The sequence below is a fragment of the Zingiber officinale genome, chromosome 4B (assembly GCF_018446385.1).
Source record: "Zingiber officinale cultivar Zhangliang chromosome 4B, Zo_v1.1, whole genome shotgun sequence".
NCBI classification, from domain to species: domain Eukaryota; kingdom Viridiplantae; phylum Streptophyta; class Magnoliopsida; order Zingiberales; family Zingiberaceae; genus Zingiber; species Zingiber officinale.
Window position 1 is genome coordinate 50,300,578 of NC_055993.1, and position 10,688 is coordinate 50,311,265.

Sequence of the window (10,688 nt, forward strand, 5' to 3'; positions counted from 1 at the left end):
TTTAAGGCTAAACGAAAATACAAGTCTTATTTATCACTTGTAAATCGAGCTAATAGAAAAATAGTCCAAACATGGGTCCCCAAGTCAAACTTGATTAATCAAGTTGGACTTGGCCAATATTGGATCCCCAAGGATCAAATACACTACCTTGATAGACCCTATCGAGGCTATGATCCAAGGGGAGCTAATAGAAAGATTATTTTTATTAATAAATATATTTTTTTGATGATTGCTTTTACTGCTTTTATTCTACATGCTTAAACTAGGTTAGATAAGGACCTAGGCTTGATTTACACTTGACTAGTTAGACCTAGGAGTTATTGTAAAGAAATTAAATATTCAATTTCTTTGAAACGGTTTGTCTAGAAGTGGTGGATGATCACATACCCAAGAAGACATAGTGTATCTCCATAACCTGGAAGCCAATAATCAAAATAAATATTTAATTAATTAATTGTAAAACCTGAGTCTAATTGAAATGTAAACCAATCCTTATATTACAATCTAAATTTAAGATTAAATTAACCATCTCACAAAACTCATAAGGTTCCCTAATTGACAATTTAGAAAAGGGTGAGGTGGACTTAGGATAAATTTAGTCAACTTAATAAATTTAACTTACTTAAACTAATTCAACTTAATAAATTTAACTCAACTTAAAAAACTTAACTTAATTAATTTCACAATTCTTAATTAATTTCAAAATTATAATTAATTTCTAAGCTTAATTAATTTTTAAAGTTTAATTAATTTCAAAACTTTAATTAATTACAAAACTTTAATTAATTTCAAAAGTTTAAGTAATTACCTTCCATATCTAATTAAGTTTCAAATATCAATTAACATTCAAATTTAATTAATTTTAAAAGTGTTAATGTTAATTGATTTCCAAAGTATAATTAACCTTCAAAATCTTAATTATTTCTAAATGCTAATTAATCCTTGAATTTTAAATTTATACTGACATTTTAAAATTTAAAATTCAAACTCAAAAGTCAAACTTAAGTTTTTAAATCTCAATTTCAATATTTCTGAAATCTAAATTCTAAGTCAAACTTAAATTCTTCAAAATTTAATATTTTGAAATATATATCAAACTTAAATATTTTTCAAAATACATCAAACTTAAATATTTTCAAAATTTAATATTTTTGAAATCCAAATTTAAAGTCAAATTTAAATTAAATATTCTCTAAATTTAAGTTCAAACATAAGTATTTTCAATATCTTTAAATATTTACTTAAAATTAAGTTGAAAATTAACTTAAGTTCATCTCACACAAACTCATAAGTTAAACATGTTTGATAACTTAGAGAGGGTGAGATGGAAAATTAGGATAATAAATAATTACTTCTATTTTAAACTTGTATTTTTACTTTGAATTTTTATGCCTGGAATCTAGGACACCCTAAAATATTTTTGGCATTAATTAAGGGGGTGTGAAAGAAAGTTAAAGCATTAATTCTTTTTCAAAATTTTCAAAATTAATTTTTTTTTTAAGTTAAAGTTTTTTTTAAAAAGGAAATTCAATTTTTTTAAAACAAACATTAGATATTTCATCAAGTTCAAATATTTTTGTATCTAGAAAAATAAGTTTTTGAAAAAGTATTTTTCACTAAGTTTCAATGTACTTAACTAAGTTTTTCTTAAAAATCTTTTCAAAAGCTAAGTACTTGATAAAGTATTTTTTAAATATTTTTCAAAGAAATCATTTTCTTAGCTAAGTATTTTTAGAAAAAAAATATTTTTAAAACTAAGTGATTTATCAAAATCTTTTGAAAAGCTAAGTACTTAACTAAGTTTTTAAACTAAGCTTTTATAATTTTTGTTTTTAAACTGACTACTTTTAACTAAGCTTTTTATTAAAACCTTTATAAAGCTTAGTCCTTTACCAAAACTAAGTCTTTATCAACATCTTTTTAAAGGTAAGGACATAACAAAGTTTTATCAAAATTTTTTAAAGCTGAGTACTTAACTATGTTTTTTTCTTTTTAAAAGCTAAAGTACTTAACTATCCTTTTTATCTAAATCCTTAACTATGCCTTTTATCAAAATTCTTTTCCAAAAGCTAGGTACTTGACAAAGTTTCCTAAAAATCTAAGAATTTAACTAAGTTTTTTTAAAAAAAAAAAAGGTGCTACCCTTCAAGGGGAGCTTCAAGTTAAACAGATTAAAAGCTAGATTTTTACATCCTTTTCTCTATTTAATATTTTTATATATATGGCAAAGGGAGAGAGGAAAGTGAAAGTTAAATAATTATATCCTGAGTTAAAAATTTGTTCAATTTGTTCAGTTTGTGATAATTACTTGATTAATATTACATCCTTTTAATTTGTATGCATTTATACTCTTATTATGTTTTACTTAACTTTAAAATTTGTTGTCATAATCAAAAAGGGGGAGATTGTTGGTGCGGGAAGCATCCGACGATCGAATCTAAGTTTTGATAATGGTAAAGGGTTCAAAGTTAAGGTTATGTGTGGTCTAACGTGTTTGAATGAGTTTGCAGGAAAGTCCTAAGTGTACTTAGGCAAAAGTCTTAGCAGCGGTTAGGCAGGTGGAAAACCCTAGGGGGTAGTAACCCTAGCTCCTAGGGGTGGTAACCCTAGCTCCTAGGGGTGTAACCCTAAGCGGAAAGTCTTGGTGGGTCGAAGGCTTCGGTCAAAAATCCTAGAGTCGGAGACTCTAGGTTGAAATCTTGGTGTCACGAACCGGGTGGAAGACTGAACGGGTCATGGAGCGAACATCCAGCAGAAAGTCTTGGAGGCTCAGGTGCTGAGCAAAAGTCCAGTCAGTCTGGAGGACCGGTCATGTAACAAGTAAACTCTCCTGAGTGGAGTAGGTGAGGACGCATTCCCCGATGAGGGAACAGTAGGCGTTAGTTCGACCTAGGATTTTCGGATGGAAATCCAAAGTTAGGACCGAACAGTCCGGTGACTGCAAAATTCTTATATTAATCTTGTTTTATTTGTGCTAACTCTATTTTGCATGATATGTTTTATATTTTGTATTAACGTATCTTGCAGGGAGTGAAAAAGAACTAAAAGCCTGGATGAATAGTATCCGAGGCACCCTCCATGGAGCTTAGAGGCACCTCGGGTGCCTTGGCCGAAGCAATGCAGGAAGCAGGCCGAGGGCGCCCTCCATGGAGCATGGAGGCACCCTGGACACTAAGCTGGAGGCACCCTCCATGGAGGTTGGAGGTCTCCTGAGGTGGATAAGCTGCGAGCAGTGCAGAGCTCATCCACACACGGTTGACCCAAGGCTTAGAGGCGCCCTCCATGAAGTTGGAGGCGCCCTCAACGGCCTACTTAAGGCTGGTTCAAGTAGCAACAAGGATATAACTTGAAATCGTAATCTTCCTTCCATGCTTTGCTCAAAGAACCAGAGCTCATCCGACAAAGGTGTAACAAAACTCCGACAACCAGAAGCTTCAAGTTTACTGTCTTCCATTGTTGGTATAATTTTTTTTACTGCTTTAATATTGTACTTCAAATTGTAAAGAATTTTTGAACTTATAGTGATTACCCACCAAAAGCGATCAACAATCGCGGGCCTTGAAGTAGGAGTCACCATAGACTCCGAACCAAGTAAATCTTGGTATTTGCATTGTTTCTTTTATTTCCGCTATATATTACTCGATAGTTTTAAAATGAACATGAAAGCCACTAGCATTATTCCCCCCCCCCCCCCCCCCCCCTCTAGCACTTTCAATCCTACACAGTCGGTCTTGTAGTGCCCCTTCTTGTTGCATCCGAAATAGGTCACGTTCTTGTTGTTAGAGTTGGAAGCAAAGTTGATCTTTTGCAAGTCCTTGTTGGTGAAGTTCTTCTTTCTCTTGGTAAACATTTTTCTTACCAAGTTCATTATGTGTTCTTCATCGTCTGAGTCTAGGTCAGACTCATCTTCAAGTTTCGGCTTGGATTTGGACTTGTCTTTTGATGATCCTGCAATAAGAGCAAGACCATTCTCGAATTTGGCGTTAGTCTATTCATGCAATTCTAGTTCACAGAATAATTCATCTAGTTTTGACTTTGACAAGTTCCTCGAAATCTTATAGGCATCCATGATGGATGCCCATAGTGCATTTCGAACAAATGTATTAAGGCATACTGTGTAGGACCGTTAGATTCGATAGAGGGGGGGTGAATATCGATTCAAAAAAACAAGAGTTTAAACGCAGCGGAAAAATAAAATAGACACAGATGTTTTTACTTCGTTCGGAGCCTGTGACGACTCCTACTCGAAGGCCCATGGTCCTTGACCACTTTCGTTGGGCAATCACTAACAAGTCGAAATATGATTACAGAATAAGTACAGGAAATGCTAGTGACAATAAAGCAATACTGACAAAGAAAATTAAATAAAAACCGGAGGAGCACTTTTGTCGGAGCGTTGTTGACGTCGCACTTGAACGTCGAGCAGCAAGACCAGTAGTAGAAGAGTTCTCAGTAAAAATTGATTGTCAGGAAGCTCCATGCGGGCTTCTTTTATATCTTGTCTCGAGCGCTGGATCCCTTCCGGCGCGAATGTGACGTAGCTGCACAAACCATGATGCTCCACGTGGCGACGACTCGGCTAGATAGAATTCGCCTTGGCGCCTGATCCCTTCCGGCTCCCGGACTCCGGCCCGACCACCTTGTTTCGAAAACTCCCTTTTCCCGCAAAACAAAGTTAGTCCGAGGCAAATATGTATCCTGTAAAACATTGTTAGCACAGTTAAAGTTTAACAGATGGATAAAAGAGTATGACTTAGATTCCGTCTTCCGGAATCTAGTCACGATCTCGACTTAGACATCCGAAATGGACCTAAGCCGGATCGACGCCTAATGTCCCTTCCCGGGAACGCGTCCTCACGTCACTCCCCTCCAGTGACTTACCTCACTTACCCGCCAGACGTCCGGTCAGCCCGTCGACCCGTCTGGACTTCTCGGCCAGCCCGTCGACCTAGCTGGACTTCTCGCCAAGCGTCCGGTCAGCCCGTCGACCCGCTTGGACTTCTTGCCAGACATCCGGTCAGCCCGTCGACCTGTCTGGACTTCTCCTGCACACTCGATCAAGGTGTCAGACAACAACAAGACTAACTTAACCTATTTGTCATTCATCAAAACCTGGGTTAAATCGTTAGTGCTAACCGCACCAACAATCTCCCCCTTTTTGATGGAATGACAACCTGGTTAAGTTAGTGAAAACATATGCAAGAAACAACATGCATTTATGTGGTTTTAAAGTTAGTTTGTGTTTTCAAATTGGTTTAGCTAACTTAACCACCTAACCCTCCTCCCCCTTTGGCATTCATCAAAAATAAGTAAAGGTAAACACCAAAAAAAATAGTCAAATTGACTTGGGGGAGACAAGTTAAATTTTGAAAAGTATAAAGTTAATCAAGTTTTGTAAAGATTTTCAAATCAGGTTTTCAAATTTACTTTTCATGTTTAAATAACATTTACTTTTCAACAAGGTAAATTTTCAACTTCAATTTTTAAAAAAAATTGAGCAAGTAAGAATAATTTTTTAAGAAGTAAAATTTTTGCCAAACTAAAGTTTTAAGGCTAATTTGATAAAAGCTAAGTTTGTAAAGTTGAATTTTCAAGCATATGTTACAAAACTGAATAAGTTTAAATTTGCAATATTCAACTTTTAAAATCAGGTTTAAAAATTAGGTGGGATTTAAAATTAGTTAAATTTAACTTTTTGAAAACTGGTGTTTTAAAACTAAGTTAGTTTTAACATAGATGTAAAAAAACATATTTCAAACATACATTAATTTCTCCCCCTGAACTTGACACTTATCTTTAACCAGCTGTCTAACCAATTAGGTACTAACTAACTATCAGAAGATAGTAGCTTTCACTTGGTTAGTCAGATTAAGTTAATTATAACCAATCAGTGTTTGACTTGACTGATGAACTTTAATCTGATTAATATCTGACTTGTATTTTATGCTGATGCACTGAAATAAGCATCTTAAGTTCAGACAGTTGGCCTATGCATCTCACCCCTTTCTATGTTTGTCAAACACAAGCAAGGTAAACCTAAGGTGTTGGTGAGATGCTCAAAAACTAGTCCTATGGGTACATGCTTTCTAAGGATTCAAAAACTAGTCTAAGGCCAAAACTGTTTTTGAAAATCTAAAAATGGAAAGTTTTGAAAACAAACAAGTTTGACTTATAATTTGAAAGAGTGATTTTTGAAAACAATTTTGAAATTGAAAATTCCTAGCCTATCAAGATAGAACATTTTCAATGTAAGTCTGAAATACCACTAGATAGATCCAAAATAATTTACAGGTAGTGTAGAAGTGAGTCATAACTAGATCTACTGAGAAGATGAAGGGGGTGGTCCAGACCCCAAGGATCGGAGAAGCGCCATCAGCTCAGTGTGTCGGGTATCCCCGGCAGCTCGTAACTCGGCTACCTCTCGCCGAATGTCCTGATGAAAGTCAGAGTTCTCCTGTTGGAGACTCGCCATAGCTCTCTCTAGTCCGGTCATACGGTCGGCTAGAGAGCGATGAGCGTGACGTGGTGCTCGAGCTGGGGGCGGTGGTGGAGCCGGAGCGGCTTCCTCTGGAAATAGTGCGAGCATGAACTCGTCCACCTGTGCGTCTGGATCGGGCTGGTGCTGTGCCCCCCTCCGCCAAGACATAGTCCCGTCATCTCTATCTATCTGGATACCGGCTAGGGAAAAGTTCCGAGCGGCTATAACATCGAACTCGATCATATGGGCAACGTCTCCTCTAGTGACATCAATGTGCAACGAGGACATATAGGCTGTCAGAATGTGACCAAATGACATATGGACTCGACTATCAGTCACAAAACCAGCTGAGTAGATAATGGTGGAGAAGATATGTAGGCTGATGTCAATGTCTAACCTATGAATTAGGGCATAAAGTAAGAACGAATGGAATGGGCGCATCACAGCGATGTCCCGAGTAGTCAGTGGTAAAATACAAAGGACTACAACCCTATAAAGAGCGTAGTCCTGGACCCGAAGTTCTACCTGTGTCACAGTGGGATCTCTCTCTCCCCCGAAAAAATACGAATAAATCGTATCGAGAGTTATATGTGAGTAGGGATCTTCGAATGGTAGATCCCTCGGAGGATAGCACAAAAAGGAGCAAGTAGATGGACGCAACTCTAAAAACTCTCGGATAGTCGTAGGGGAAAATACAATATCAGTACCTGCTGCCCTAGTGGTATAGGTGAGATCGTCTACTTTTACTAGGTTATTGCAAAATTCGGCACACAGACTTATATTTATTGGACTGGTACATTCGACAAGGTTCCTTAAGTTATAGTGGCCTATAACCTCTAAAGCGGAGGGACATGACCTTAAAAAGAACGATCTATCTATGCAGGTAGTCCTAATGGCCTTATAAATAGTTGACTCAAACTTAATCCTAAGTTCGTCTGTGGGAAACCTAGGGTCTGTACTAGCATTGGAGGGTCCAGCACCAGTATTTGTTCGTTTCCTACTGTATATAAATAAAAGAATATTCTAAGAAAAGATTAAGAAGACAAATTCTAATAAAATTTTCAGAGAGGGGAAGAATTTTTACCGAGGAGCCATTGAAAAATATAGATTTGACGACCTCGGTTGAATCGCAACAGCGTCTTCACCGCAAGAAAATTTAGATTTAGAGTACTTTCGCACTGAGGTTCGGAGTGAACCTTGGCAAAAGTGAGAATTAGTGGTGCAAAGATTGGGGGCGCTTGCTGCCCCTTATTGAAATTAGGTTTGAAGTTAAGTTTTAAGTTTAAAATAATTTTTTAAGTTTAGAATTTTGAAATTAATTTTTTAAGTTTAAAATTTAAAATTTTGAAAATATTTTTTTTTTTTTAAGTTTAAAAATTTTAAAATTTTGAAATTAATTTTTTAAGTTTAAAATTTGAAAATAATTTTTTAAGTTTAAAATTTTGAAAATAATTTTTTTAAGTTTAAAATTTTGAAAATAAGTTTTAAGTTTAAAATTTTGAAATTAATTTTTTAAGTTTAAAATTTGAAAATAATTTTTTAAGTTTAAAATTTTGAAAATAATTTTTTTTTAAGTTTAAAATTTTGAAAATAAGTTTTAAGTTTAAAATTTTGAAAATAATTTTTAAGTTTAAAATTTTGAAAATAATTTTTAAGTTTAAAATTTTGAAAATAATTTTTAAGTCTAAAATTTTGAAAATAAGTTTAAAATTAAAATTTTGAAATTTATTTTTTAAGTTTAAAATTTTGAAAATAATTTTTTAAGTTTAAAATTTTGAAAATAATTTTTTTTTAAGTTTAAAATTTTGAAAATAATTTTTAAGTTTAAAATTTTGAAAATAATTTTTAAGTTTGAAATTAATTTTTAAGTTTGAAATTAAAATTTTGAAAATAATTTTTTAAGTTTAAAATTGGAATTTTGAAATTAATTTTTAAGTTTAAAATTAAAATTTTGAAAATACATTTTTTTTAAGTTTAAAATTAAAATTTTGAAACCTTATTCATCTCACCCGATCTATATTTTCAATCAGGAAATCCTATGATTTCGTGAGATGAAATTGGATTTTTAATTATGGAGTTTTGGTTTAACGTGTGTTAGATTCAGATTTAGTTTTGGTTTCCACAAATAGGCATTCTTCGGATAAACTTCTAAGCTTGGTGAGTCACATGGACATCATTAGAAGTAACCAACCTTTCGAGGTTTTCCGAATAGTCCTATCCACGGAACTTAGAACTAAATCTTGGTCTAACTGGTTAGGATTCATTTAAGGGTAGCTTTGGTCAGTTCCACTTGGCCAAATGCACCAGATCGAAGTCATATCTTTCTAGACATGCGATGCCCAAGCTTCCCTAACGTACTATCATCCAAAAATTTCACCAGTACCATGATTCAAGTTAAACTTGGTCTCTTTTTAACTAATCCTAATTACCCTGTCGGGTTAATTTATTTTGGGTTACCCTGTCGGGTAGGTTAGTTTTGGAGGTGCCAGCTATTCTGGAGCCTCCCCCTGAATTATTGGCCATTAATTTAGATTTTGGTTTTAGGCTTGTGTCGATTCTTTTTATAGTTATAGTTAATTTGGTGATAATTTTGTTGATTTTTAAACTGTTTAGATTTTGAATTTGATTTAGGTTTGTATTTTGGATTTTGGTTTGGTTTATACACTTTTATATAATGTATTTTTTCTTTAGGTATATAATATTGATTAAGTCCTACTTGCGTGGTCAGACACGCTTTCGGAACCCAAGCTAAATTGGTTGACTTGTATTGGGTTATTAATGATTTGAAGGTTTTATTTGAATTTGACTTATATCCTAGTCTGGTTTTATTATAACATGTTTTTTGATTATTTAGGATTAGGTCTAAATTTTTTGATCTTGTTGTGAATTTTTCTAACATCTCCTTTAAATTGTTTATTTCATTTTTTAATGATAAATTCTCCTCCTCAAGTGTTAGATCTTGAGTTGGATTCGAATTTTTTAATTGTTCCTTGAGGTTCTGATTTTCCTCAAGAAGTAATTTGTTCTCATTTTCTACTTTGGTTAATTTACTATTTAAACAAGAAATGATTCTAAAAAATTTTTTGTTTAAATTAAAATATACCTCATTCGAGCCTTCGGAAACGAGTACGGACTCGTGGCTTGTTTCGGGTTCGGACCCGTCTTCATCTTCCGACTCATTTTCAGTTTCGGCTTCGCGTGGCTCTGATGTTTCTGCTCTTCTTCCTCCGATTCGTCCGAGGAGTCATCCCACGTTGCTTTGAGTGCTTTCTTTTGGTTGGCTTTGATTTGTCGAACTTCAGTTTTGGACATTCGTTCCTTTTTTGTTGCAGCCGTAGCAAGTCATGTTCTTTTGTTCGAGGAGAGCTGATCTTTTGAAGGTCCTTTTGCTGAAGTCTCTTTTTCCTGGTGAACATTTTTCTTACCAAGTTTACGGTGTTCTTCATCTTGAGTCTTGGTGAGTCTTCTTCAAATTCAGCTTACTTCTCTTTTCTTTCGAGGACCCGCAAATAGAGCTATACCTTTCTCGGCTCCAACATTAGTTTGTTCGTAATTCTAATTCACAGAAAAGCTCATCTAATTTTAATTTAGAAAGATTCTTAGAAATTTTGTAGGCATCCACTATTGATGCCCACAAACTATTACGTGGAAAGGCGTTTAATGCGTACCTTATCAAGTCTCTGTTCTCCATCTGGTGGCCTATCGCATGAAGCCCGTTGAGGATGTCCTTGATCCTCGCGTGGAGTTGATTCGCTGTTTCTCCTTCCTGCATTTTTATATTAAAAATTTTATTTAAAAGCAGGTCTCGTTTTGTTACCTTAGCGTCGCTTGTTCCCTCGTGCAGCTCGATCAGTTTGTCCCACAGTTCTTTAGCGTTTTTGTGTGGACCGACTCTGTTTAGCTCTTCTCTTGTTAGTCCGCACTGTAGAGTGTTGATCGCTTTGTTTTCTGTTGACACCTTCTTCTTCAAGTCAACTGTCCATTCTTCAGGATCCAGTATATTTCCGGAGGTGTCTGCTGGAATTTTGTAAGGTCTCATAATGCTCATCCACTGGTCAAAGTCGGTTTTGAGGTAGACCTCCATGCGCTTCTTCCAATATGGAAAGTCGTCCCCGTTGAAGAGTGGAGGTCGTACTGTGCTGAATCCTTCTTGTTGAGACATTCTGTGCACAGGTAAATAACCAAAAAAAATATCCCAAGACTTGGTCTT